At 38.4% G+C, this 6,232-nt stretch overlaps 1 protein-coding gene across 1 annotated transcript in view; it reads right to left on the reverse strand.

Annotated features, from left to right (window-relative positions):
* LOC135551629 (cytosolic 5'-nucleotidase 1A-like) overlaps positions 1-6,232 on the reverse strand; it is a 66,412-nt gene that overhangs the window by 52,680 nt on the left and 7,500 nt on the right. The window lies entirely within an intron of this gene.

A 6,232-nucleotide genomic window follows, 5' to 3' on the forward strand; every position in this document is an offset into this window, starting at 1 on the left:
CACCTACCCCCAGATAGGGCTCGTACTTTGTAGAGCACCTGTCTCCAGTCTCGAACCGTGCGTGACCTTTGGACAATACCCTGTCATCTTCTGCAAAAATCAAAGCAGTGAGCCTCTCCTGCAGGGTCATACTCTACAACATCCGTAGAGTATGACCCTACTCCACACAGGAAGCGGCGCAGATCCTAATCCAGGCCGTTTTCATCTACTGCAACTTGCTGTTGGCTTGGCTCCCGCTTGTGCAACCAAACCACTGAATCTTATCCAGAACAGAAAAAATAATAAAATATATTTTGATTTTTTAACTTCTTGTTGCTCAAAACCCGGATCCGGAACCTACATAGTCTCAAACTATTTAGCATAACGCAGCGGACATAAATCTTCCTACAAAATCTTCCTATTCATGAAAATCACAAATTAAATATATTGAAACATAGCTTAGCCTTTTGTTAATCACACTGTCATCTCAGATTTTCAAAATATGCTTTACAGCCAACGCTAGACAAGCATTTGTGTAAGTTTATCATGGCATAATGTTATGCTAGGCTCTGGTGGCAGCAGGCAACATTTTCACGAAAAATAAGAAAAGCAATCAAATTAAATCATTTACTTTTTGAAGAACTTCGGATGTTTCCCTCAGGAGACTCCCAGTTAGATTTCCCAAAATATTATTTTTGTAGGTGAAATAGCTCCCATTTGTTCGTCACGTTGAAATCGCCCGGAAAATGCGGTCACTACTACGCCAAACTTTTTTCCAAATTAGCTCCATAATATCGACAGAAACATGGCAAACGTTGTTTAGAATCAATCCTCAAGGAGTTTTTCACATATCTATTCGATAATATATCCGTCGGGACAATTGGTTTCTCATAAGAAGCGATTGGAAAAATGGCTACCTCAGTACTTTTACGCAAGATTTTCTGCGGGAGACACCATGTGATCACTTGCTCGATGTGGTCCCTTACGGCTATTCTTCAACATAAATGCGTAAAAAGACGTCACAATGCTGTAGACACCTTGGGGAATACGAGAAAGCGTAAGCTCATTCGTAGCCATATAAGGAGTCATTAAGGAGCGGTTTAAAAAATGCGGCACTTCCTGGTTGGATTTTTATCTGGGTTTCGCCTGTAACATCAGTACTGTTCCACTCACAGACAATATCTTTGCAGTTTTGGAAACGTCAAAGTGTTTTTCTATCCAAAGCTGTCAATTATATGCATAGTTGAGCATCTTGTCGTGACAAAATATCCCCTTTAAAAACGGAACGTTTTTTATCCAAAAATTTAAATACTGCCCCCTAGTTGCAATTAACACTTTTTTGGTTACTGCATGATTTCATATGTGTTATTTCATAGTTTTGATATCTTATTATTATACAATGTAGAAATTGTAGAAAAAATAAAGAAAATCCCTTGAATTAGTAGGTGTGGCCAAACTTTTGACTGGTTTTGCATATATATATATATATATATATATATATAGAGAGAGAGAGAGAGAGAGAGAGAGAGAGAGAGAGAGAGAGAGAGAGAGAGAGAGAGAGAGAGAGAGAAAGATGTATATATATATATATATATATACAGTATATTGTTGGAGTTCTGCAGAGATGATTGTCCTTCTGGAAGGTTCTCCCATCTCCACATCGGAACTCTAGAAGTGACCATCGAGTTTGTCCGGGCGGCCAGCTCTAGGAAGAGTCTTGATGGTTCCAAACTTCTGCCATTTAAGAATGATGGAGGCCACTGTGTTCTTGGGGACCTACAATGCTGCAGAAATGTTTTGGTACCCTTCCCCAGATCTGTGCTCGATACAATCCTGTCTCGTACCTCTACGGACATTTACTTCCCCGACTTTGTTTTTGCTCTGACATGCGCTGTCAACTGTGGGACCTTATATAGACAGGTGTGTGCCTTTCCAAATCATGCACAATCAATTGAATTTACCACAGGTGGACTCCAATCAAGTTGTAGAAACATCTCAAGGATGATAAATGGAAACAGGATGCACTTGAGCTCAATTTCGAGTCTCATAGCAAAAAATCTGAATACTTAAGTAAATAAGGTGTTTCTGTTTTGTTTTTGTATACATTTGCACACAAAAAATGTAAACTGTTTTTGCTTTGTAGTTATGAGGTATTGTGTGTACATAAATTAGGAAAAATATAATTTAATACATTTTAGAATAAGGCATTAAAGTAAACCAAAAATGTGGAAAAAGTCAAGGGATCTGAACACGTAAGTAAGTTATTTTTCTTACATTTTTTGTTTAGCAAAAATATCTTAAACTGTTTTTTTGCTTTGTCTTTATGGGGTAGGTTGCTGAGAATGTTTTTCTTTATCCATTTTAGAGTAAGGCTGTAATGTAACTACATGTGGAAAAAGTCAAGGGGTCTGAATACTTTCCAAAATGCATTGTACACGTACAGTACCAGTCAAAAGTACTCATTGCAGTGGTTTTTTATTTTGACCATATTCTACATTGTAGAATAACTATGAAATAACACATATGGAATCATGTAGTAACTAGAAAAGTGTTAAACAAATCAAAATATATTTTTATATTTGAGACTTCTTCAAAGTAGCCACCCTTTCCTTGATGACAGCTTTGCACACTCTTGGTATTCTCTCAACCAGCTTCATGATAGAAACAACAGTCTATCATTACTTTAAGACATGAAGTTCAGTCAAACCTGGAATGCATTTCAATTAACAGGTGTGCCTTGTCAAAAATTAATTTGTGGAATTTCTTTCCTTCGTAATGCTTGAGCCAATCAGTTGTGTTGTGACAAGGTAGGGGTGGTATACAGAAGATAGCCCTATTTGGTAAAAAACAAGTCCCTATTATGGCAAGAACAATTCAAATAAGCAAAGAGAAATGCCAGTCCATCATTACATTACTGACATGAAGGTCAATCAATGCTGAACATTTCAAGAACTTTGAACGTGCTAAGTGCAGCCGCATAAACCATGAAGTGCTATGATGAAACTGTCTCTCACGAGGACTGCCACAGGAAAGGAAGGCCCAGAGTTACCTCTGCTGCAGAGGATAAATTCATTAGAGTATCCGGGAGTGTTATCATAGCCTCAAGCTCATTACTATAACGCAACGTTTCCTATTCATGAAAATCGCAAATGAAATGAAATAAATATATTCAAACACAAGCTTAGCCTTTTGTTAACAACACTGTCATCTCCGATTTTCTAAATATGCTTTTCAACCAAAGCTACACAAGCATAGCATAGCATAGCATTAAGCCTAGCATTCAGCAGGCAACATTTTCACGAAAATAAGAAAAGCATTCAAATAAAATCATTTACCTTTGAAGAACTTCGGATGTTTTCAATGACGAGTCTCTTAGTTAGATAGCAAATGTTCTTTTTTTCCTAAAAGATTAATTGTGTAGACGAAATAGCTCCGTTTTGTTCATCACGTTTGGCTAAGAAAAAGACCGGAAAATGCAGTCACTTACAACACAGAACTTTTTTCCAAATTAGTTCTATAATATCGACAGAAACATGGCAAACGTGTTTAGAATCAATCCTCTCGGTGTTTTTCACATATCTATTCGATAATCTATTTGTGGCAGTTGGCTTCTCATCAGAAGCAACGGAAAATACTGCAGCTGGAGATTACGCAATAATATGACGGAGCACCAAGCGACCACCTGGTAGATGTAGTCTCTTATGGTCAATCTTCCAATGATATGCCTACAAATAAGTCAAGCAATGCTGACACCTTGGGAAACAAAAGGAAAATCTTAAGCTGACTCCTAGATCCTTCACAGCCATATAATATATATTTCAAAAATTGCGGCACTTCCTCATTGTTTTTTTCTGTAGCATCAGTTCTGTGGCACTCACAGACAATATCTTGTGTTTGGAAACGGGCAGAGTGTTTACTTTCCAAAGCTGTCAATTATATGCATAGTCGAGGATCTTTCGTGACAAAATATCAGGTTTAAAACGGAACGTTTTCATCCAAAAATGTAAATAGCGCCCTATCCAAGAAGTTAACTACACCTCAGTTGGAAGCCCAAATAAATGCTTCACAGAGTTCAAGTAACAGACACACATCTCAGCATCAACTGTTCAGAGGAGACTGTGTGAATCCAGGCCTTAATGGTCGAATTGTTGCAAGAAACCACTACTAAAGGACACAAACAACAAGATGAACCTTTTGTTGGGACAAGAAAAAGACAAGCGTGGACAGTAGACGGGTGGAAATCTGTCCTTTGGTCTGATCTCTGATGAGTCCCTCTCTGAGTCTCTCTCTGATGAGTCTCTCTCTCTCTCTGCTGATGAGTCTCTCTCTCTCTCACTCTGATGAGTCTCTCTCACTCTCTGATGAGTATCTCTCTCTCTCTCACTGATGAGTCTCTCTCTCACTCAGTGAGTCTCTCTCACTCTCTGATGAGTCTCCCTCTCTCTCACTCTCTGATGAGTTTCTCTCTGATGAGCGAGATAGAAATGGAAAGTGAGAGACAGAGTGAGGCAAACAGGGAGGTAGACAAGTTGTGTGTGTGTGTGTGTGTGTGTGTGTGTGTGTGTGTGTGTGTGTGTGTGTGTGTGTGTGTGTGTGTGTTTGTGAGGATAGCCTATCAGAATGGAAAAAGTATAGTGGGAAGCAAACAGATCAATCAATATACAGTGCCAGTCCAATACAAATACAGATCAATCAATGTACAGTACCAGTCCAATACACAAACAGATCAATCAATGTACAGTACCAGTCCAATACACAAACAGATTAATCAATGTACAGTACCAGTCCAATACAAATACAGATCAATCAATGTACAGTACCAGTCCAATACACATACAGATCAATCAATATACAGTACCAGTCCAATACACATACAGATCAATCAATATACAGTACCAGTCCAATACACAAACAGATCAATCAATGTACAGTACCAGTCCAACACAAATACAGATCAATCAATGTACAGTACCAGTCCAATACACAGACAGATCAATCAATGTACAGTACCAGTCCAATACAAATACAGATGGCGACGGCATCAGGTTGCCTAGAGCGTTAGGCCAGTAACACAAAGGTTGCTGGATTAAATCCCTGAGCTGACAAGGAGGAAAATATGTTGATGTACCATTGAGCAAAGCACATTAACATTTGGGGCAGCAGGTAACCTAGTGGTTAGAGCGTTGGGCCAGTACCTGAAAGGTTGCTGGATTGAATCAAAGTAAAACATCTGTTGTTCTGCCCCTGAACAAGGCAATTAACCCACTCTTCCCCGGTAGGCTGTCATTTTAAACAATAATTTATTCTTAACTGCCTTGCTCTGTATTGATTTGGCTGAACCTGTAAATCATTTCTATCTGGTGTATGGGACAATAAACCACATTTTTGTTTTGTCAGAAAGGCACAAAAAGAAACGCTCAAAGTGTCTATGACGTCACTTTGGATACAAATGATCTGATTAGCACATACACATACACAGCCACATACACACACACACACACACACACACACACACACACACACACACACACACACACACACACTGAGCAGTGCCCTCTCTTATCCGCCATTTGATAGAGTTGCTGATCATCCAATTTGAGGTGCTAAAGTGTGGCCGCATTACAAGGGCTCTTCGATTCAATGTCAATTCAATGTCAATTCAATGTCAATTCAATTTCAATTCAATTTCAATTCAATGTCAATTCAATTTCAATTCAATTTCAATTCAGTTTCAATTCAATTTCAATTAAGGGCTTTATTGGCAGGTAAATATGTTTACATTGCCAAAGCAAGTGAAAAAGATAATTAACAAAAGTGAATTAAAAACTAGGGACAGAGTCTATTTCCTGAATTTCCGCCTGACTGACGTGCCCAAAGTAAACTGCCTGTTACTCAGGCCCAGATGCCAGGATATGCATATAATTGGTAGCATTAGATAGAAAACACTTTGAAACACAGTTTCTAAAAGTGTTAAAATAATGTCTAAGATCTATAACGGAATGGTTATGGCAGGCAAATATCTGAATAACAACCAGGTTTTGATCCTATGTAATTCCATCTCCCAGATTGCAATTCCTATGGCTTCCACTAGATGCCACCATTCTTTACACAAGAGATTACCGGAACAATTATCAGTCTTTCGAGCGCGCGAGGGAGAAGGAGCGTGCTTATTAATTTTGCTTTCCTATTGAACATACTAATTTCCGTATTAAATATTATAGTTTATTTATATTTTAGAGAACCGGAAGATTGA

The sequence above is a fragment of the Oncorhynchus masou genome, chromosome 13 (genome assembly GCF_036934945.1).
Source record: "Oncorhynchus masou masou isolate Uvic2021 chromosome 13, UVic_Omas_1.1, whole genome shotgun sequence".
Lineage (NCBI taxonomy): Eukaryota > Metazoa > Chordata > Actinopteri > Salmoniformes > Salmonidae > Oncorhynchus > Oncorhynchus masou.